Raw genomic sequence first — 23,137 nt, 5'->3', positions numbered from 1 at the left:
GTTTTAAGTAATAGGTAACTTGTTTATAAATAAAGTTTATTTTACAGCGTAGAAGCGAAAGCAAATTAGAAGCATAACCTTTAAGAGGGCGTAGAGGAGGGTAAATTTTCAGATTCTGTCAAATTACCCCATTTCACACACAAACGCAGCTCACGCACACTACCTCAATTTACTGGGACAGGTCAGTGACCCCTAATGTTTTTTTAAAGGTGCTGTTTCGAGTTTAGTGTTAACTACTAACCTTCTTTGAGGAATTCAAACTGTCACAGCTTTCCTTTGTGAGAAGACAGAGAAAAAACACTTTTTTATATATAGCTTTCCTTGTTTGTTCATGTCATGTCATAGGTATGTGACGTATTAGGTAATTAATTATTTTCGTTGTTGACTTTTGTATTAAGATAGGTTCAAAACGGCGACGCTCTTAACTGTCCATCGGTGGACCTTATGCCTTTTGTAATAAGGTTTACGGACTGTCAGTTAACAGTGTGGTGGTGGGCAATGGTAGGTATGCGGTTTGTAGACAGACCGAATTAAACCTAGGAGTTTTATTATTAAAGATATAAGAAATCATCTATTTTACCTACTCGAAAAAAGTGGACTATATCTAAAATCATCCCTTTATTACTTATAGGTCTTGTAACATATTTTTTTACAACTAAAGACGCTTATTATATTTCACTTATAACTTAATTTTTCAAGCTCTGTTAATAATAAAGCTTTAAAAACATCTAATAAAATTCAGGTACTACACTTATACTTTTGTAAGTCAGTAAGTGATGCTTACTTAAAACTTATTGGGAAATCAAATAACTCATAATTACCTATATTAAAATACATATATAAATTTACTATTTCATCTCATTTCATCCCAATCCGCATTGGGCTAGCGTGGGGACTATAGCCCAAGCCCTCTCGCGCATGAGACGAGGCCTGTGCTCAGCAGTGGGACGTATATAGGCCGAAATGATGATGATGATTTCATCTCATACGTTCAATAAGGCCCAGGACCGGGCCTTGTCACCCGCACTGACAGAGGGCCTTTTTAGCCCTACATAATATTAGAGAACTGTGTCCCGGATAGTATGGGTTCTGGTCCATGACGCGTCCTGAAGTAACTTATACAGTGTGTAATCGTTAAGTGTAGCCAGGCTATAATTCCGTAAATATAACAGATATCAGAAAACTTCAAATTGATATCAAAAGTGCATTACCGAACGAGTAAAATTACATTTATAACTTTTTTTAAATAAAAGTAGAAATATCTCAAACATTAACTTCAAACCCTCCCATACATTTAGTACGACGACTCACCCCTCAAAGAACGTCGGTGTCGTAAGAGACAAAACTGCTTGAGATTCATTATTTGCGATAGTAAACTGTAATAAAATAATAAAACTACCGTTTATTAAATAATACATCCAACATTTCTTTTTAAAGGAAGTACATTTTTTGTTTACAGTAGTTTCTCGAAATGACGCCCTTCTTGTGCGATACATTGACGGGCCCCCTTAAATATTTCTAAATGAACTTTGCGGTATAGTTAAAAAATCAATGTTGGATTTATTATTTCATAAACGGTAGTTTTATTATTTTATTACAGTTTATCGCAAATAATGAATCTCAAGCAGTTTTATCTCTTACGACACCAACGTTCTTTGAGGGGTGAGTCGTCGTACTAAATGTATGGGAGGGTTTAAAGTTAATGTTTGGGATATTTCTGCTATTATGAAAAAAATATATTAATGTATTTTACTCATTGGATTACGCGCTCTCTATATCAATTCGAAATTTTCTGATATCTGTTATATTTACGGAATTATAGCCTGAATACACTTAACGATTACACCCTGTATATCATTAGATAGTTCATAGCCTATATCGATAGAATATATCGTTCTTATGAGCGTATTTGGTGGGCATACCTTATTAGTAAAAAAGTCTACTGCTTTATAATAGGGTGGCACTGGTGGCAGAAACTCATTTCATTTGTAAAATTATCACCTGTAATTTATCTGTAAAATATAAAAACATTGTATTCACACTTTTCAAATGCCAGATGATTATTTTATTTAATTTTATTTCAATATTTAATGTTTGACTTGCCACGTGCGGTGCCACAATTATTATTCAGAAAAAATATATGAGTGCCTATTTTAAAGTGATACTTTTTAGAATGGAGAATAAATGAGCAAAATTTAACAATTTTTTTATTTAGTACAAATCACCACACTGTGATTGTAAAAAAATACATATAATATTCATTTATTGTGCAAAAATCAGTTTATTTGTATGAATCGTTATACATACCTATAACGATTATTTAAAAACTATAAGATTTGACAGTATCCAAGAAGAATCTTCAGATTCAGAATCATTAAACGGCAATTAAGCCACTAGTATTGGGTTGCCTATAATATTTTTTCTGTGAATGTACTCGTAAACCTCTATCCGTTAGTATGCGATTCATTAATGGACGCACCATGGCCCAAATCGGGACACAGTTCTTTAACACGTAATGTTAATAATCAGTTAACATTATTAATTACGCTCAAATGCTTAAGTTTCAGTACAGGTAAAAGTACATATGAGCTGTACTTTTAATTGTTAGTACAATCGGCATCAAATAGATAGTGACGGCCAAAGTGACCAAATATAGTTATAGGATCTAAATGTGAACGAATAAGGTCAGGTGAGGCATATAAGGCCCACCTTTATATTAACTGAAATAGTTTTATTAATAATCAGGATATTATGACCAAACCAATTCAATATATATTTCTCATTTGTTCATGTTTCTTACACTGTTACTGTTACTGTTACTGTTACCGACACAAACACCAGAGAGGAGGAGATCAAAATACGCATCCAAAACGCCCTGCGGTGCAGTGCAGCCCTCCACAAAGTGTTGGTGTCCGGGCTTCTCAGCAAACATACAAAGTTACGGATATATAAAACCGTTATACGGCCTATCCTAATGTATGGCTGTGAGGCCTGGTCCCTAACACTAAAATAAGAAGGTCAGCTCCTGGTAGCAGAGAGAAAAGTTTATCGCAAGATCCTGGGACCTATTCAGAGAGATGACGGCACCTGGAGGATCTGGAAAAATGCCGAGATCGAGGAGTTAGTGGCCGAACCCAATATCATCGGCGAAACGAAAGCGCACAGACTGCGTTGGTTCGGTCACCTACTCTGAATGGGAGAGGATCGGGCTGTCAAGAAGGCGTTCTTGGGACGACCGACTGGTAGCCGTCCGGTGGGTCGGCCCAGGTATCGCTGGGAAGACAGTGTGGCGGCGGATCTACTTCAGCTTCGCGTCAGTAACTGGCAGGAAGTTGCGCAGGATCGGGACAGGTGGCACGCTCTCGTTTCGGAGGCCAAGACTCTCTTCGGATCGCTGAGCCAAAATAGTTAGTTAGTTAGTTAGTTCATGTTTCTTAATATACCAAAATAGTTATAAAAATATTCCGGCGCTTTTGAAAAATCCATTTTATAAAAAAAACTTACCATGTTGGTTCGGAACCGGGCCTTGTTACTGGCACTGACAGTGGGCCTTCTTACAATTAGTCATAGTACAAGTTCAAGAATAACAGAAAATACTACCGGGCCTTATTAGCTTTTATCATGAATTAATTTCATCTACGGCCTACATGAGTCATGGAAAAACAAATTGTATTTTATTTAGTACCTATATGTTGTTCAAAATCTTCAGTAAGCTAACTTATAAGAGTCTATCTATTATAATTAATCTAGATTGACAGTTTACTTAGCAAATTGTACTTTTACCTTTAGGTTTTATGTCGGAAATATTTCACCCAATTTGTACTGAAACATAAGCATTTGAGCGTAATTAATGATGTTTACTGATTGTTAATCTTAAATATACCTATTATGTAGGGCACTTAAATTATTTTAGCGGACCAAGCGGATGTGTATGTTTGTGGACCACTTTTTTATTTAAATAATTAAATTGTAATTCATTCAAAAAAAGTTATTACAATTAGGGATTTAGATACCTCACCTACCTTATTACAAAGCATTACAAAAATGTCCAAAGGCCAAAGCCACGCCGATAAGACATAAGACCTCATAAACGACTTCATAAATATAAACGTTCACTGAAAAAACCCAAATTCATTTCTGATAATTTTATTTCGTTACTGAGTTATCGTTTTGCACCGAATATCAATGAAATAAAAGCACGTTGTTGTTTGATAGATACATTTATATAAACATCGTCACATGAAACCAATATAGGTACTCGTAAACCAGACCACTGCGATGCTACTGGCTTTAAATATCGTTCTTTCAACTGATGATATAGCCACAAAAACCCGCTAAAACTGCAGGTCGAGTCTTGATTTCAATTTCTTGATGATATATCATTGCATTAACTTTCAAAGCACATGATAGCTCTTAGAATAGCAACAAAACTGGTTGAAACTAAGAATTTTATTGCTGAAATTATGTGAACAACATTGCTTCGTCTTCATAAATAAAATTTTAATCGTTTATATTGTTTAGGCTAAAATGTGAAGAATTTTGTTGATAAATTGTTTATCTAGTATATTGACATTATGTCATATATGTTTTTAAAATGACGTAATATGAATACCAGCACAATGAAAATTTATTCCAATAAGAAATAACAAATCTTCAAACTTTTTTCATTTTAAGTGAATTAGGAAGAAGCTAATTACACTGATTTGGTTGTATTAATATATTTTATTAAATAATTTGTCATATTTTTTAAGTATTATGACTTGTGAATAAAAATAAATCGAAATTTTAATGACTCTAGATCTCCGTGTGACGTTATTTATTTACCCTATTTATTTTGAACACAGTTTACACTGGTATCATCATTCGTATACGGACATGAATTTCTGTCAATATACAGGGCGTCCCACGGCTATGCCACATGGAGGGAAAGTACCCTAAATATTGTAGATGGAACATTTTACTGAAAGAAGACATTATTTTAATTTAAAAAACAATTTAAACTGCATTCATAGATTTTTAAATAATTACATGGTTGAACCGGGAATCGAACCCGCCGCACGAGAAAAAAAATCACCCTGTAGCTTTATCATACCGATCGAACGGCTTGATCATAAGGATTATTTTTTGCTAAATAACATAGTGTCGGAAATAAAAGGAAGCCCATGAATTTTAACATTTTTAATTCAAAATTAATCAATTTAATTTATCAAATGCTCAAAATGTAGTCTCGTTCTGTTGAATACAAAGCCGCACTCTTTTGATTATTTCGCTAAATTTCACATCAAATGTTAAAATTCATGGTCTTCCTTTTGTTTCTGACACTATGTTCTTTAGCAAAAAATAATCCTTATGATCAAGCCTTTCGATCGGTATGATAAAGCTACAGGGTGATTTTTTTTCTCGTGCGGCGGGTTCGATTCCCGGTTCAACCATGTAATTATTTAAAAATCTATGAATGCAGTTTAAATTGTTTTTTAAATTAAAATAATGTCTTCTTTCAGTAAAATGTTCCATGTACAATATTTAGGGTACTTTCCCTCCATGTGGCATAGCCGTGGGACGCCCTGTATATGCCAAATCGAAATGTCAACTTGGGAGAAAGAAGTACGCGTCCGCTTCCAACGGCCCACAGCGGGCATCTGAGGAGAAGGAGAATTTGACAGATATGGCGGATGTATGGAAATTATACGAAAGTTTACGTTTACGATTGAATTTCTCTGTAGCCTTTAAGAGGAAAAATAGGAAAAGCCTGATTCGTTGTAGTCCAGTTCTGGCTTTCGAAATCACTCGATTTTATAGCATGAGCATCGATTTTTTTATACAAATTTTACTAAACGCTGACACTCGTTCATCACGTTTTAGGTACAACTTTGCATAAGTGTATTTATTATATTGTAAAACATTTCAGATTTTCAAGGGTGATTCGTTGTAAATACACTCTTTAGGATAATAATGACATTTATTATAATTTTTTTTATCAAGAGATGTGAACGCTAGCGACTAAACGGTGACTGCCTTTTTCGCTGATTTTGCTCGATGCAGTCTTAAAACTTGAAGTCGTATTCTCTAAGAGCTTCAATAAGAAATCTTTCTTAGAAAAATCTTTCACAAAAGCTTAGCGCTGCTTACGGGATCGTCTAAGAACCTGGACAGCTCTTGGAAATAAACGCGATGAGGTGAAAGCGACGCAGTATCGCACAGGATGGTATAAAGAGACGTTAACAAATAATATTTATGAATATTTTTCTTACTTAAACCACATCTTTTACCAAATGTTATTAAAAATATAACTAATATAACTAAAACAATTTTTTCTTTTCAAAATGTAACTGGGTGGCTCTGAAAATATGTCTGCGGTTGCGTCTAATCGCCAATTCGCCACGACTCTTTCCATACATTTTGTATGGCTCGCGGCAATTATACCGCATACATATTTTTTTAGAATGTTCGTATTATCTTTAGGTTTGATACACAAACGCAAATGTTTGTTGAAATTATGTATATGTCGCGGTAGCAAAAATGTCGACAAATTTTTCAGCCACCCAGTATTTATCGATATGTAGAAGATTAAGTATAATCAGCAGTAAAAGCGTATATTTTATTTACCAAATATTTAGTTTTAGAAAAAAACAGGTTTTCATTTAAGTGAAAAATAAGGGTGGGCGACCTGATTAAATAGAAAAGGGCAAATAGACAAAACCTACGTACTGCCTACGTCGAGGGTGTTATTGAAATCCCCTCAGATTAGAAATAAATCCGACTACATAAACACATTTAAACAACACCTTAACATAGACGACAGAAACAAAAAGGGATCCATTAACAAAAATAAGACGCCCCAGGCTAAGATATACGGCGCGATTCGGTAAATGATTTAAAGATTCACTAGATATGAAATAGTAACGATATGTGACGTTCCACGGCAAAATGTTCCTTATGGCGGTAGGCGCTTACGCTATTATTAACGCCGCTCCAATATTATTGCGGCCATAAGGTACCTTTTGCCGTGAAACGTCACATAACTTTACTATTTCATATCTAGTGAATCTCGAATCGCGCCGATACTCAAAGCAAGACTTCAATTAGTCAACCTGCTAACCTTATATAACCTTGTTTACACAGACGTTAACTTCTATTCACTGTATTCCGATATTATGTGGGCACGGCTGTGCCCCGCCAAGTCGCACCTACACAACAGCTGTAAGGTGGGCTGGAGTAAGATTCAGAGGGTTTTTCGTGAGGGGTAAGAAGAAAAGTCGGCCATAATGCTTCGGCATACGGACGATTTTTTGCCTTACCCGTAGGTACCCAACGCACTTAACATAATTTCCCGAGGTCACTCAAGGTAGGTACTTACGATTTCCCTAATATTACTTCACTAAGATACCTACAGATAAAGTTCCAAACTAAGAAGTTATAACCATAAATTTCTTACTAGGATATGGCCTTATGGCACTTAGACTTTGTTCGAAAAAAAAATTGTATTGGTCCCCTTATATTCCACGACTCTTCTCTTTCCGCGCAGACTCTATACTTAACTATTGTATCAAAATTCTATTAATTAGTTTATTAATGACTGACTGACTCACTGATTTGACAACAAAAGAAACTGTTACATCCACTCACATACAACACAACACACCCAAAGAGCAAAAATTTATCACAATGTCATGTTTTAGTATAAATCGTAGCGTAGGAGGATTGTCCATTGAGCGTAGGAGGATTGTCCACAAATTTCCGTTTCCAATACTTAAGTGATTATTGGCAGTTAGCTTACATGATATGTTTCACCTTGGCGTATTTTTACATGAAATGTCTGATAGGACCTATTGTGTGTCGACCAGAGTAGGCGTACACGGGTTGTTATCAGTTACCCCGAGTACACGAAGCTCGTGTACCCTGGCCGGTACTGTCTTACCAACGTATTGGGATCTGGATGCAGTTGCAATTAATTCCGCCATTGGATGCTTTGATGCACGGTGGCTTGTAGAGATGGGTTTGATTAGTGACTGCGATTGACTGGGTGGAATAATAATCATTAACGTGATTGATGTACCTATGTGTAACATAGACGTTGTAGGTATGTAATATTCAATTGCTAACTTCAATGCATTTGATCCATGGTTGAGACGAACCTATTATTAGTATTGACGATGATGGCGTTATGTAATTTGATAATGATAATATAATGTTTATTTGAAAGACAGCCTATCAAAATAAATCAGATACGCTCTAGACTAGAGCCTAAGTATATACAACTGTAAAAAGTGCCAAAAAAATCAGCATGCTTATAACAATTACATATTTAGGTGCCTACACGGTCACATAGGTACACGTCAATGGGTGGGGATGGTAATAACCTTCCCCACTTCCTTGCTCCTCTTTGACAATGGAAAAAAATAAAAGTCTAAAATTAAAAACGTATCGTTTAAAGTTAAACGTTAAAAAGAACTACTTCAAGTGAATTTGAAGTCTAACCTTTAAATGTAATATTGCTTCCAAATGCAATAGTTTCTTGTTCATATTATCTGGTAAGATAAGTTCATTATTGTAATGAATATTTTCTATTTATATCATTATAAGTATACGAGACAGTAGTGTCCCGAGCATTCGAGAGGCGTCAAAGTCGCCAAAGCCGCCACGTATTTAGAATCCCTTTCATCGAATTAATGAAACAAGAAGTACTCCGAGCGAATAATGACTGTCATGGGATGCACGCAGAGACAGCACCCGCCAGGGTGTCAGGGCTATTCATAGTTAATAGAATCTGCAACGTCCTAGGCTATTACATGAAGTGGATTAACTGACTACAGGATTTAAAGCCGGACGCCTGCCTAATAGTAGGGGAAACCAAGAGGGGATTTTTGTGTTTACTCGAGCGTGTCAGATTAAGTAAGAGTGATGCTTGCTACCCCGTGAATCATACCCTTCTTTTCCTTCTTATCATCTAATATTCCCATTCCAATAGGTCTGTAGGGAGACCGAGGTGAGTTGTGACAGAGGAGAGTTGTGACATTGTCGATTTTTTGGAATCTATTAACTAAAAACTAGGTCGCAATCGCGCGCGTTTGTTAGTTCAAGTTGCGAGCTAACAAACGCATGCTGTTGCGAGCTCACTAACAGTTATTACATTCCAAAAAATCGACAATGTCACAACTTTCCTCTGTCACAACTCACCTCGGTCGCGTACTATACGACGCTCGAGTAACTACACATTTAGCATCGTCGGCTCTCCAACTATAATGGAATGGTATCCAATTGTATCTGCGACAGATGATGCCTCGCCACCCATATGACGGAATCCTAATGTAGAATTGATTAATTAAAAAGAATGTTATCAGGTAAGTATGTATATTGTAAGTAAGTAAGTAAAGTAAGTAAATACACTTTAGTATTACATCACAAAGAAAAATACAATTAACAGATTTACGGAGTAAATAATGGTTTAGTGTGTTTGTTAACATTAATTAATTATCTTTCGCTAATCAAGCGTCCCCTAAAATAGCCTGAAATAAACAACTAGAAAAACAATTCTTAGAAATTCGTACTTAAATTCGTATTTTTCGTATCAACTCAACACGCTAAGCTCTCATATTGATGATCATTATTAATAATTGCCTCAAATCTTTAGAGATTGTGCCTATTTTCGTCTTGTGTAATACTTTGTTGTGCATATTTATTATTTAAGGTGTGTTGTGGGCAGTGTTGTGGGTTTGAGTGCCATGTCGATCAAACAGCGATCTATTGTGACGGCTTTTAAAATGCCTATGCAGGATGCCTATTCGATAAAATTAAAGATTAATTTAGAATAAGTTTTTGGCAAAATGTTCATTTTTGGTACAAGCTTTTATCGCTGACTGTACTTTTTTTCCACAGGCAACTAATACTCTTCGAGACAATTCTAAAAACCCCCAAACACAATTATGTTTCGTTGTTTTATCGCAGAGTTCCTATGGCCACCTCCGGTCTCCATCATCAGATCAGCTCGATGACACCATAATATTGCATTGTCACCCGACTAATGTATGTTTGCTAAATTTCAGCTCAATCGGAAACTGGGAAGTGGATCAAATTTAACTTGCAAGATTTGATTACACACGGACAGACAGACAAACAGACAACGGTCAGGTGAAACTAAATAAAAGCTTGTAAAAAAGAATGTGATATAGGGGAGAGGGGGCACCCTGGTACACTTTTTACATTAATTGTCATAGTTCAAAATGTTACTTACTGAAACCAGTTTTAAGCCTCTACACGACAACCTACGGTATTAACCTATGTAATTACGGCATTTACACACATATAAAGTTAAAGATAAAAGTACAAATTAGATTTTTGCTACTCAAGTAATAATGTTCGATAGTGCCCCAAGAGTGGGTAGCTTTGAACTTACACGGGGCAGATTTGAAAAATGGGCTGTAACGGCAATAATATCGAGATATACGCCTTATTTTTATCTGTACTTGGTACAGTTTGTCACTAGAAATAATCGTGTTAACATTTTACTCGTATAATTTGCAGTTACAACAAAGTTGGGGTAGTTTTGTACATTAATGTTTTTTGGGGTGTTCAAAGGTGCCTCAGTGGGGGTACCTTTGAAAAGTATTGAAATCTTACTAAAGCTACCCCCTTGAGGCAGTTTTGCACACACAATAGTGAAAACTACCCCAATATTTTTTTAACAACGGATTAAATGAGTATTAAATTTATTATATTTTATTTCTCTGTGAATCTCTTTTTTTTTAATTCCTTACCATTTTTACCCATTAAGAAAAAAAAACAATAAATTGAAATGTCTTAATTATTGATAGTACACTAATTTAAAATTTTGTAATATTGTACCTAAACGCAGAATTCTAATAGATATTATATTAAACAAGACTAAACGTTAGAAGTACTGAACCACACATAGGAATTTAGGTACCTAAATGCATTATTAGCATTTACTAAAATAACTAAAATATTATTACTGTTTCAATTTACCTACATTGCAGTTAATATAGGGGCAGATATGAACACTTCTTATGGCCGGGGTAGTTTTGAACAGACTGCCAATCAAAACTGCCTCCTATTTTTTTTTCGAAACTACCCCAACACCTATTTAAAAAAATAAACGTCGTTATTTTCTAGAAAAATTGCAAATTTTGATAATTCATCCTTCGTCACTTAACATAATAGATTGTTCTATCTAATACATTAAGTTTCACTTAACACTTCCTTCAAATACAGCCTGAGAAACCTTACAAATCTGCACAAATACCGCTAACGGGTAGCATCGAAAACAAACTTTGCTACTGGTTCGTTCATATTCTGTCAAACTTCAAATCTGTCAGGTGACAGTTGTGTGGGTCGATGTTGCAAGCCTAAAATATGGATTTGGATCATTATCGCATCAAAATTACATTTTTAAACGCGTTTGTTCTAAGCTGCCTCCAGTGATAGCTGCCCCCCTCTCCCCTACATATTTACCTATTAAAACAGAGATTAAACAAATGATCATCACTATCATCAGTCTAAACCTAAATTAGCCTGAGCCATTGTTCCCAGGACACTGGCCGCGTTCCCCCTCTGCACACTGAGGCTGAGTTTTTGCGAAAAAATGCGCCTGCTCGTAGGTCGCCAGACACCCAGACTAGTTTGATAGAAATTTAATTTACTACTTTTGAATCGACTAGCTTTAACTGGCGGGAGATTGCGCTGGATCGAGAAAACTGGCGTTTACTCGTGTCGGAGGCCAAGACTCAATTTGGGTCTCTGCGCCATTATGTAGGGGAGAGCGGGATTAAACGTGCCGATTTTCATAAAATACAAATTTGATCTATGAAAACAGTGTGAATAAGGTATGTGGGTTGCGCTATATTAAATAATGATTATTTGCGTTTCTGAGTAGCGATATTATTTTGTGCATCGTTAAACAGTTTTTTTACCAGATTTTTTTTTATGAGATAGGTCGGAACGGAACAACTAACCCCGCTAAGGGGCGGGTTGTTCCGTTGCTAAAATTTATAATTTATTTACCAAATAGAAAAAATAAATAAAAAATTTTAAATTAAAATATTTAAATCTCAGTTCACACACGCTAAAAGAGTATTTTGCAGTTCATCGAAATATATGCTAATTTGTTGTGTACTATCAACAGATAGTAAAAAAAATCCAAAGCAAAAATGTGATTATCCTTGGGCTTCGTTATGCCGTGCCCTCGTTTTTGATTTATTTTCCATAACTACTATTCTACTATAATGGAAGCAACGAAAACGGCTCCTGCAACCGCACAGTGGTCTGACTTTTCGCGACAAACATCTTAGGAATCGCTCCATGGTTTACTTGCGTTCCTATTCCATTCGGATCAACTTACCTCCGGCACGTTTAACCCCGCTCTCCCCTAGTTATACTTAGGCCGACATGCACCATTTCACTAACCCAGGGTTAAGCGATTAAACTGTTAACCCAATGTCAAATTGTACTGGTAACCATGGTAACTCCAGGTTTAACCGCTTTACCCCGGGTTAGTGGAATGGTGCAAGTCGGCCTTAGTAGTAGTTTTTATCTTATCAATACCTAAAACAAAACCAGAAGGCGTATTATTTCTACAAATAGGTTATGAATTTGATCTGTTTTTGTTATGAATACAGGGTGTTACCGACCATGGGGCTTTAAATCCAGGGCTCGATTCTACTCGCTAAACTGAGCTACTTTTATTATGGCACCAGCCCCAAAATCCCGAAAAATTTTTTTACTTTTTCATACATTTTGGCTGATCAGATGTTGACGTTTTCTATGGAAAAGCCAAAAATTTTTCCCCGATTTTAACTAGGGTTGGTCCCATAGTAAAAGTAGCTCAGTTTAGCGAGTAAAATCAAGCCCTGGAATTAAAGCCCCATGGTCAGACACATACTCTATAATCTGTCAGTATTTAAAGTGATGACGTTTCTGCCAGCCTAGCCAAGGTTACAATCGCTATCGCTTCGACAACGAAAAGCATTATGTCTCTCCATCACTCATGAAGTCATGACATACAAATGCATACTTGGTCTCCCGCGGTACAGGCCTAGCCTAGTGCGGGGACCCCTGGAAATTCGGTACTATATTTTAACCATGCTATGTTGCATACCCACCCGATGTCACAACAATTTATGTACTCTACCTACTGCCTGTTTTGTGCGCAATAAACTTTTTTTTTTTGTCACTCTTCCATATTAGTGCGACAGTGACAGTTGCGTTTCGATCGCTACGGAGCGTAAGCGATTGGCATCTTGGCTACGCGGCGAACTTTTGGTCGTCCACTAGAGTTAGACCAATGTAACTCTACAACTATTTTGATAGCACACGCAGTGCAAGTGTTATTTATACGTCATAATTTCTAGGTTTCGAAATCTTTGCAAACGTATCTCGGACTGACTTTACCATCTTAATAAGGCATACAAGAAAATGTATACCGGTAAGCACTGCATGTACTTTTAGGTAATGTAGTACCTAATATGCCAGACAATAAGTAAGTAATTACATTAAGTATGAAACGGCAGGGGATGTTTAATAAAACGATAATGACAAACTTCCCTCTCAAATGTTTAGGTAATAGAAAATCAATAGGCCTCGACTGACTGCATCTAACCAGACGCATAAAGAGCTAGTTAGGAAGATAAAGGCCATAACGACGAGAATACTTTTTTATTTCGAAAATTGTTATTGTGATCTTTGTAATGATTTACACTTGCTTTGGAATTCCACTTTAGCTCATTTCCTTAAAATTTTAAATTTTAATCCAATAAGTACATAACTTTACATTACATCTCTTAACTTAACTTTACATCTCTCGATGGAATCGCTGAATGCCTAAAAAATATTTTGACACTTACTATATTTCTGTCATTCGATTAAATAAATAATTGTTCATGTACTTATCTCGAGTAAATGCGAATTAAAGTTAATTAACAAGTTAGGAAAAATCAGGAGGCATTTAGGGTATTTACCTATTTAGGTAGGGATCAGCTAGCTGCCTTCAGTACCTCATTTAAAAAATCAACTCTTTTATGGTACACTCTCAAAAATCAAAAATTGTGTTCTTAAGTAATACTCTGATATGTAAAAATACTAGTTAAAATTAGTTATGTTGGTATAAAAAAACAAAAAAATAGTTTGAACACGATTCCTTTGTTATTCCTATAATTGTTTAGTAGCGATAGCTATTCATTTCGCTATTTCTGACTCTTAGATAAATTATTAATCAAATTGGTATATTAATGCCCACCACGAATCTCCCCATATTTAGTCACTATAAGCAAAAACACCTCACTATCTGATATTTACTTTAAAATTGCATCAGAACGAGAGTGCGTCAGACATAATGCCCGGGGCGTGTGTCGGTTGCTCCGACAACCGGTTATTCACAAGACTAACCATTCCCATCACTACACACAACCAGCTAAAGTTAGACACCTGAAAACATGTACGTAATACCTACCCTCGAGTCACTTATACTGGACGCTCGTACACAATGGACGCAAAACGTTTTGCAAACAACTCTGGCCCTGCAAGATTTAATTTCCACTACCTTTCCATCGTCGTATTTTTATTTTACATTTAACTCATAAATGTGAACTCCTGGGGAAAATAAGGTTTACTGGAAGGTTATGAAGGGTAGCTTTCATTTTACTATTTCCGCCGATTTAATATACAACCTAATATCGGGGTTGAGATTTTTATTTTTTGCTGTTAACAGACTCGTACCAAAATCAGACTTCCGTATAAGTACCCCATAGACTGGTGTTCGGTATATTTTTGTATTATTTTGGAGACGATGATAAAGTTCACACAAATACGGCACCTTGCCGAGGGGTGATTTTTTATTGTAGTTTAGGTTTAGGGATGTTTTTTTTCATTCATTTAGGATACTTACTATAAAGTTACTTTTAGTTCATACGTTTTTATACTATATTTATATTTATTTGCTTAGTGTTTCAATAAAAAATTATATTACTCAAATTATAATTTTAAATGACCGCTAGGTTATGAGACCCAAGTTTCAAATACTATATAAAATATAAATATAATATAAAAACTTATGAACTAAAAGGTCCATAAGTTTTTATATTATATTTATATTTATTTGCTTAGTGTTTCAATAAAAATGTATATTACTCAAATTATAATTACTCGAAATACTCTTTAAAAATAAGAATTGAACTATTATTTTTTAATTTTTATTCTTTCAACATAATTATATTTTTCAATATATCTTTGAGCGATCACTAGCATGGGAAAAGAATCGATAGCTAAGTTTATCCATTCGATATATGTACAGTGAAACCTGGATAAGTGAGACTTCAAGGGACGAGCAGATTTGTCTCACTTAAAGAGGTATTTCACTTACCCAGGTTCTCAGTTAGCCAGGTACAAATAAATTTCTGTCTCATTTATAGAGGGTCCCATTAATAGAGGTGAGAATAGAGGATATATCTCAGTTATAGAGGTGGTAAGATAAGGTATTTTGTAATTATGTTTAAATGTTGAGGTAAAATAATCCTTGTCCCTAAATACTTTTTAAGTCTGTTTAAATATTTCTTTGAATTTATTTTGAATGATTTTCCAAAGGATAGATTTTTTTCAATTAAATTTGATAGTGACTTCATTGTGTCTTAGAAATTTATTAAATGAAATTCTGTTTTATCTTGTTACTTATAAAGATTTCAGCTTTCGTTTCGATAGTTTTGAAAACTATATAAAGTAACTAAATGAAACTTGAAGTCGTTAAGACACTATTAAGCAAATGCGGATTTGTGGATAGACTAAGAGTTAGTAAGAATACGGAAATAGATCAATAAAGTCCAAGTTAGAGAGGTCATAGATTGACGTTATCTCAGATACAGAGGTAATTCGTATAAAATTATTAAAAAAAACAATTAGGAAAATGTAGTCTTATAAATATAATCTCAGTAAAAGAGGTAAAATACACTCTCTGTCTCAATTATAGAGGTAAATGTGACTATAAAATCACAACAACTAATCCCAGTTATAGAGGTTCGTTTTTTCTCACTAACAGAGGTAATTCAGTGCTAAAGTGTAGGGACCGCGCCATGAGTCCCAGCTATAGAGGTTTCTCACTTATCCAGGTCCCACTTAACCAGGTTTCACTGTATTATGTAAGATCTCCCTAACCTAAGCTCACCTTTCAAATAATTAAAAGTTCTCTTAGAAATAAAACCCATTGCAGCTGATTTTATTGGCCTCAAAGAATAACGAGTTTCCTTTGATACACGAGAGGGTAAAATAAGTATAAGATTCATGAAAGACTGAAGAGTGAGCAGTAGGAGAAAAAACTTGCTTCTAAATCAAATGAAACTGCGGGCCTTAGATGGTCGCGCTTTATCGTCTGTCATCGTAGCCGTCACTTTCTAACCAATATGTTAGTGCGAGAGTGCCGCATGATACGATAGACTATTTATAACATCAGTTTGTTACTGCAACCATCATTGTGATGAGGATAGTTACCTATATAAAAGCATGCCTGATTTATAGAACTGAGGAAGAACTTTTAATAGGTGCTTGCTTAGTCTGCGTTAAGTTAAATTGCACTTCCCTCCTCACATTATAAATGCTAAGGTAATTATGTGTGTCTGTTACCTCTTCACACTTAAATCGCTGACATTTACACATAAACACATAATAGCGTCGGTATCAATATCACATTTAGGTTCGACATAAACATCTGATCTGTATCACGTTGGCTATAATGAGACATAAATTGTAGTTATAGTATTTTATACAAGGCGCAGGTGTAATGGCTCGTCTACACGTTGGCCCAACCTATTGGTCCAATATGTTGGGACAACGTGTAGAGGGGGTATTGGCGTCGGTTGGCTTTTGCCGCGCGGGATGGCGATGAGTTGGCCGCGGTGTCGGTTTTTCGGCCGCACATCAAAGGGATTGGCCAAGCGATTGCGGTACGCATCTACACGTGGCCCAATCGGCAGTGCGTGCTCGGGCGCGGTCGAGGGTGGACGCTCATGCTTTTTGTGTTTTTAAAAATTAAAAATGACGAATACGTGGCCACGTGTAGTAGCGTTCCGACCAACTCATGGGCCAAGCGTTGGCGGAGCGTTTGGCCAACGTATAGAGGAGCTATAAGAGTGGGTAGTTAGACGTTATGTTATCTAGAGTGGAGTGGGTAGGTAGGTCGGTTTATTCACGCGCAAGCTAGGATTATTAAAAAGGTGTTGGTTTCAGGTTTTTACTGCCGGTCTTTTGTCGAAAAACTCATCACCGAAAAATTTCCTGATTTTTGAAAATAACTGCAAATAGAGTTACTTTACTTGATACCCGTTTTAACAATTACGGTTTTTTTGTACTAACAGAATGCATATACATATATTAAATCACATTCACATTTGCAACCGGGGGTATAGTGGGTGGGTATGTAATTATGTATGGTGGGTGTACTGTATATTAGGTACCTACATATATTTACACACTAAATGAAATACAGCGAGGAAATGCGGCCAGCCTTCTGGGCACCCTGCCCGTTGACGGCGAAATAGGCCAATTTTTTTACCTGTAGTTAGGTTAAGTATTTAGTATTAAGTTTTATTATGTTGGTTTTTGTTTATTTATTATATTAGCCTTTTCATCCTGAATTTGTAGTATTTGATTTTATTTTTAGATCAGAGTAAGTATGTCCCTCAATTCAGTGTGCCTCTTCGCAAAGGCCTCTTCTAGCTCAGTGGTTCCTAACCGGTCACCCTTATTACTAACTAGGGGTTACATATCAGAATACCGAAAACTGATTTACCTAATGTTGAATCACCTATGCTTGATTCACCTATTTTTAAATTACCTATCGATCATTTTACCTAAACATTGATTGACCTAAGTTTATAATACCTAAGCTCAAATAACCTAATGGACGAAACACCTAATGCACGATATACCTAATGCACGTTTTACCTACTACACGTTTCACCTAAAGCTATTATACCTAATGCACGAATCACCTATAGCTGATATACCTAATGGACGATACACCTAACGCTGATATACCTAATGAACGATGTACCTAAACTTGATTTACCTAATGGATGAAATACCTAAAACTGTTAAACCTATCGCACGAAATACCTAAAGTTGATATCCTTCCTGAACGAATTACCTAATGTCGATATGCCTAATGCACGGAATACCTAAAGTCTATATACCTAGTACAAAATTAATATCATTTTGCCGAATGATAAAGTGGCAACTACACCCAATAAATCATACGATTTCCCAACCTTACAGTAGAAACTGTTTGTTTGGATAATAACTTAAAAATACACTTTTTGAAACGCTACTTTTTAGGTAGTGGAATGATTTTGTAATTTTAATACAAAATTAGTTACCTTATCTTATCAAAAATTTAATTTTTGTAAGTTAACATCATGACGATTAAATAAAAGTCGGTTTTGGCACTGTTTGGTCGCAGTTTACCTAACACGCTCCTCCTTGCTTTGCTCGTCGTCGCACCTATCTCGACTCTGGCAAATGACTAGACCTAATCTTATAATTTATAATAAAAAATAGTAAGTCAATTGAATGATTTTGCTAAAAAAATTATACCAAATGTTGTATGTCCTAATAATATTCTACTAAACAATAATTAGGTATGTTTTTGATTTTAGGTACATATTTCGTTCATTAAGTGCATCGACTTCAGGTATTTCGTGTATTAGGTATATCGAATTTAGGTATTTCGTTCATTAGGTATGTTAACTTTAGGTAATTTGATCATTAGGTATACCGACTTTAGGTAATTCGTGCAGTAGGTATGTTAAGTTTAGGCAATTCGATCATTAGGCATAACGAGTTTAGGTATTTCGTGCATTAGGTATATCAAGATTAGGTGTTTCGTATATTAGGTATATTAGCTTTAGATATTTCGAGTATTAGGTATTTCAATTTTAGGTAAATCAAGCATAGGTATTCTGAGCTTAGGTAAACCAATTGTAGGTGAAACGTGCAATAGGTAATTCGTTCATTAGGTGTTATGAGCTTAGGTTAATTGATCATTAGGTATTTAAAAAAATAGGTGAAACGAGCACAGGTGATTCAACATTAGGTAAATCGATTTTCGGTATTCTGATATGTAACCCTGCCGCTGTACCTAACTGGCTCCGAAATATTATACATAACTATTAACTAAGCCCCACAGACTAAGTATCTTATGTTTAGATTTCTGGTAGTAATATAACTGGCGATCATGTTGAACTTACAAAACTTCAACATCTTAGCTCCACAAACTTTCCCACTAGCAAACCACACATGTACCTAAGTTCATAATACGAGTAAGTACTAATAGCGGATTGGCGCTGGAGCTCATTTACGGCGTTGCATGAACAAGAGATTTCCTTTGGCAGGATTGGTCCTTAGGACCCAGGGATGGATTCAAGAAGTGGAGCCATCGAGATTTTTTATGTAAATTTTTAGGGGGGGGGGCTCTCAACTTGATCTTGATATCTGTATCATTTAAGCTACTAGGTCAAGTTTGGTATCGTTTCCGTATAAATCGAGGGTGCCGAATTCATTTCTGATATCATAATGACACCATTCCGAAGTAAAAACACATAAAATATGAAAAAAATACTTTTTTTTAAATGCCTCTTCGCGCTTAAACTGCTGGACCAATTTAGTTAAAATTTGGTACAGAGATAGTTTGAGTCCCAGGGAATAATATAGCATACTTTTAATCTCAATAATCATCCCTTAAGGGTGTGAAAAGGGAGGAGGAAATTTGTATGGGGATTCAATAACCGCTGAACCGATTTAGATAAAATTTGGTATAGAGATACTTTCAGTGCCGGGGAAGAACATAGGATAGTTTTTATTCCAAAAAATACCTTAAAAATGAAAGGTAAGGTGTAGGATTGTATGGGAAATCAATAAACGCTGAACGGATTTCGATGAAATCTATGTCTACATCTTTGATTTAGTTGAAAATGATACTAAACTTGACTTAGAACCTAAACTTAAAAAATTATTAACCTCAAACGTCGCAGGCGCTTAAACCCCCCCCCCCCCCCCCCCCCACCTGCATCAAAAATCTGGGTGGCTCTACTTCTTAAATCCATCCTTGGGTCCTAAGGACCAATCCTGCTAAAGGAAATCTCTTATTCATGCAACGCCGTGGTTGACATTTTTTTGCTCTGAGCAAACACAACTATAAGGGGCTACCGCGTAAACCGAATTTCGCAAATTGCGGGGATCTTTCTCTTTTACTCCAATGAAGGCGTAATTAGAGTGCCAGCTTTGCCCCTAAGGAAAAAGACCGTAAGTAACATTCGAACACATTCAGTTGCTTGCCGTATTCTCTTGCAATAAGTTTCAAGAGAAAACCTTATGGAGTAGAGTTGGCAGACACCGCATTCATGTTTGATAGTTGCTCTTCGAAGTTGTTTGCGCATTAGGTAAGTAGCCAAGGGTGTCTGTGACGGTCGCGCGTTTCTCGTCTGTTTGCTTGCCGTCACTTTCCAGTAAGTAGGTGCGACAGTGACAAATAATACTAGGTGAGGATAAAAGCGCAAACTTACGCAACCATTATATATTATACAGTTCGCGTATTAGTGCCAATTAGGGGTTATTTTAACTTGCCTTTTGTGGTGTAAAATGATAACATTGCATTTCAACTCGTACCTAGGTTTTACAACCGTTTTATACCCAACAGAGACTCTGTTTTTCGAATCGACTCGCAAATGAAGGGGTCCGTTGGTACCATTAGGGTAACATTCCATTCCATTCCATTCCATTTCTAACCGCAGCTGCCTTACTGTCAATTTTACTATAAAAATTGACAATGACAGCGACGCGTTCAGTACCGGTAGTGCAGCTGCGGTTAGAAATGGAATGTTACCAACGCAAAAAACTTCAAAAAAATCACGTTCGCTGTGAAAATTTCAACTGCCTAGCTATCACGGTTCATGAGTTACAGCCTGGTGACAGACAGACTGAGAGACGGACGGACACCGGAGTGTTAATAACGGGGTCCTACCCTTTGGGTACGGAACCCTAAAAAGGATTTCAAAATTTGTCATCATGCCTATTGTGATTGTCATTCACAGGAACTCACATCAGGAGCATCACACGGCCCTAGTTACGACGAGCACTCGATATTTAACCGTATATCTCTGTCAATTAGGTGCACGTTAGAGTGCAGTGAAATCTCATCTCAACCTGCAGTCAAATTGGATTCAACCTTTGACAAGGCCGTGGTTGACGAGCAATAAGTTGATGCCAACTACACTCATGACTGCTCTGCCAACTAAACTCATCTCATGGACAAATTTAGAGTAACGCAAATAAAATTTTAATTGCTAATTTTGAAATTACTTTATGTGCTTATTAAAACCAAAAATATTACTTTGCTAATCCGCGAAAAGATAACGTACTAGTCAATCAGTGCTAAATCCGTTATAGGTACTTGACGAGTACTTACTTTAGGTCCTGTAATCCAGTAATTAATCCTTTTATTTTGCGGTACTCTAAATTAGTCCATGGGTAATAGTGGGTATATTATGTTTGTTACATCATAGGATTTATTTTGAAAGCGAAGATTAAGGCAGAAGTAAAAGTGCTCGACGCTGCACTAGTAATCGACATGGGCACTTTATGTCAAAGTAATAAAGTGACACAGAAGTGTCACTTCATACTTTGTTACATCATAGCAAACGCCACACAATGCGATAGCTAAGCACGGGTTATAAGGATGACTCGCGTTAAACCGGGCCGTCTCCGGGCCGGAGCTTCCGGCGCATCGTTTTCTATGGAAAGCATCACGTGATTGCCTGTATGTTATAGAAAAGTAAGCGCCGGAAGCTCCGGCCCGGACACGGCCCGGTCTAACTTGAGTCAATTATTTATGCTGATAACCGCCGCATTCGGATTTCAAGATAAATAATCACAAGATAAGTACCTATAATAATGCGAGCAATCTGTAGTCACATCATAGTTATTATTGTTTATGTTTAATTAGTTTAGTTACAAATACAAAAGTAATATGTAGGGCAAAAGTAATATGTAGGGGTATTTTTGGGCAATTGAAAACATCTTTAATTGACTTGTTCAATGCAAATACCAGAAATCTAAGATGACAGTAACAGTGGCAGTAACACAATTAGTTATCTTTATCTCAACTTCTGTCATAATACTCTATGAAAGATAAATTAAATTCACTCAATCGTAGGAATGCATTTCTCTGATTATTTGTCCTTTGTGGTCCGATATTATTTGTGTCCTTTGACGATGCACGCTCTGCGACCAAGCAAAATAATTAATACAGATTTCAGTACAGAATGAACTAACAGACTGCAGTTTAAACTAGCCGTTCGATAAGATCTGGGATGCTCGTAAAGTCACGCACCATTGTATTTCAACACTGTCAAGGGAATCAAAACACATAGGGTACTTCCCTTTGACCTAGAACTATGAAATTTGGCAAGCAATATCTCTACACGGGGAAAATTCTCAAAACTATAATTAAATTAGAAATTAAGCTTCAGGGTCATCACAAGTTATCCTAAACTTTCGGAAACTGAAAAGGCAACTTTTATTTTCTGTATGTATGTAACCCGACTAATTACATTTATGTTGAAGTTAATTGGAAATAGGCATTTAGGTCAGCAGAGCGGAAAAGGGGTGCGAGTATTTGGTTGTGAGTCTCGCAGTCAGCGTCGGATTAATGAGGACCTACCGCGAATACCGCAGTTCGCAAATTTATACAAAAATCCAAAAAACAACAACCAAATCATATCTAGCGCAGCTGATCAGCATTTAATTCCCATCCCATACAACGTGGCAATGCTGCCAGCCTTCTGGGCACTCTGCCAATATAATAGACGGCGATTTAGGGCAAATTTTCTATTTATAGTTTATTTTCAAGCTTAGTTTTTAATTTTAGTTTGTATTTTCTATTTTAAGTCTTTTTATTGTTTAAAGAAGGTATTTATTTGACTGTATTTAAAATAAACGAGCTCAACCACGAAACTAAATATTAAACTAAATATATCGGCACGAATAGACATACCTGGACACATCTCTTTGTGTCGAATAATTTCATTCCATATTCTATTTCAGGCACGACTCTATCACAGAAACATTCGTTCTATGAAATGATATA

The 23,137-nt window shown here is 36.0% G+C and overlaps 1 long non-coding RNA gene across 1 annotated transcript in view; it reads left to right on the top strand.

Annotated features, from left to right (window-relative positions):
- LOC134670037 (uncharacterized) overlaps positions 1-23,137 on the top strand; it is a 366,992-nt gene that overhangs the window by 81,856 nt on the left and 261,999 nt on the right. Inside the window, exon 2 of the long non-coding RNA XR_010099005.1 lies at positions 21,581-21,646. This is a non-coding gene — a long non-coding RNA (uncharacterized LOC134670037). The remainder of the gene's footprint in view (positions 1-21,580; positions 21,647-23,137) is intronic.

The sequence above is a fragment of the Cydia fagiglandana genome, chromosome 13 (assembly GCF_963556715.1).
Source record: "Cydia fagiglandana chromosome 13, ilCydFagi1.1, whole genome shotgun sequence".
NCBI classification, from domain to species: Eukaryota; Metazoa; Arthropoda; class Insecta; order Lepidoptera; family Tortricidae; genus Cydia; species Cydia fagiglandana.
This window is presented reverse-complemented; position numbering and strand designations above follow the sequence as displayed.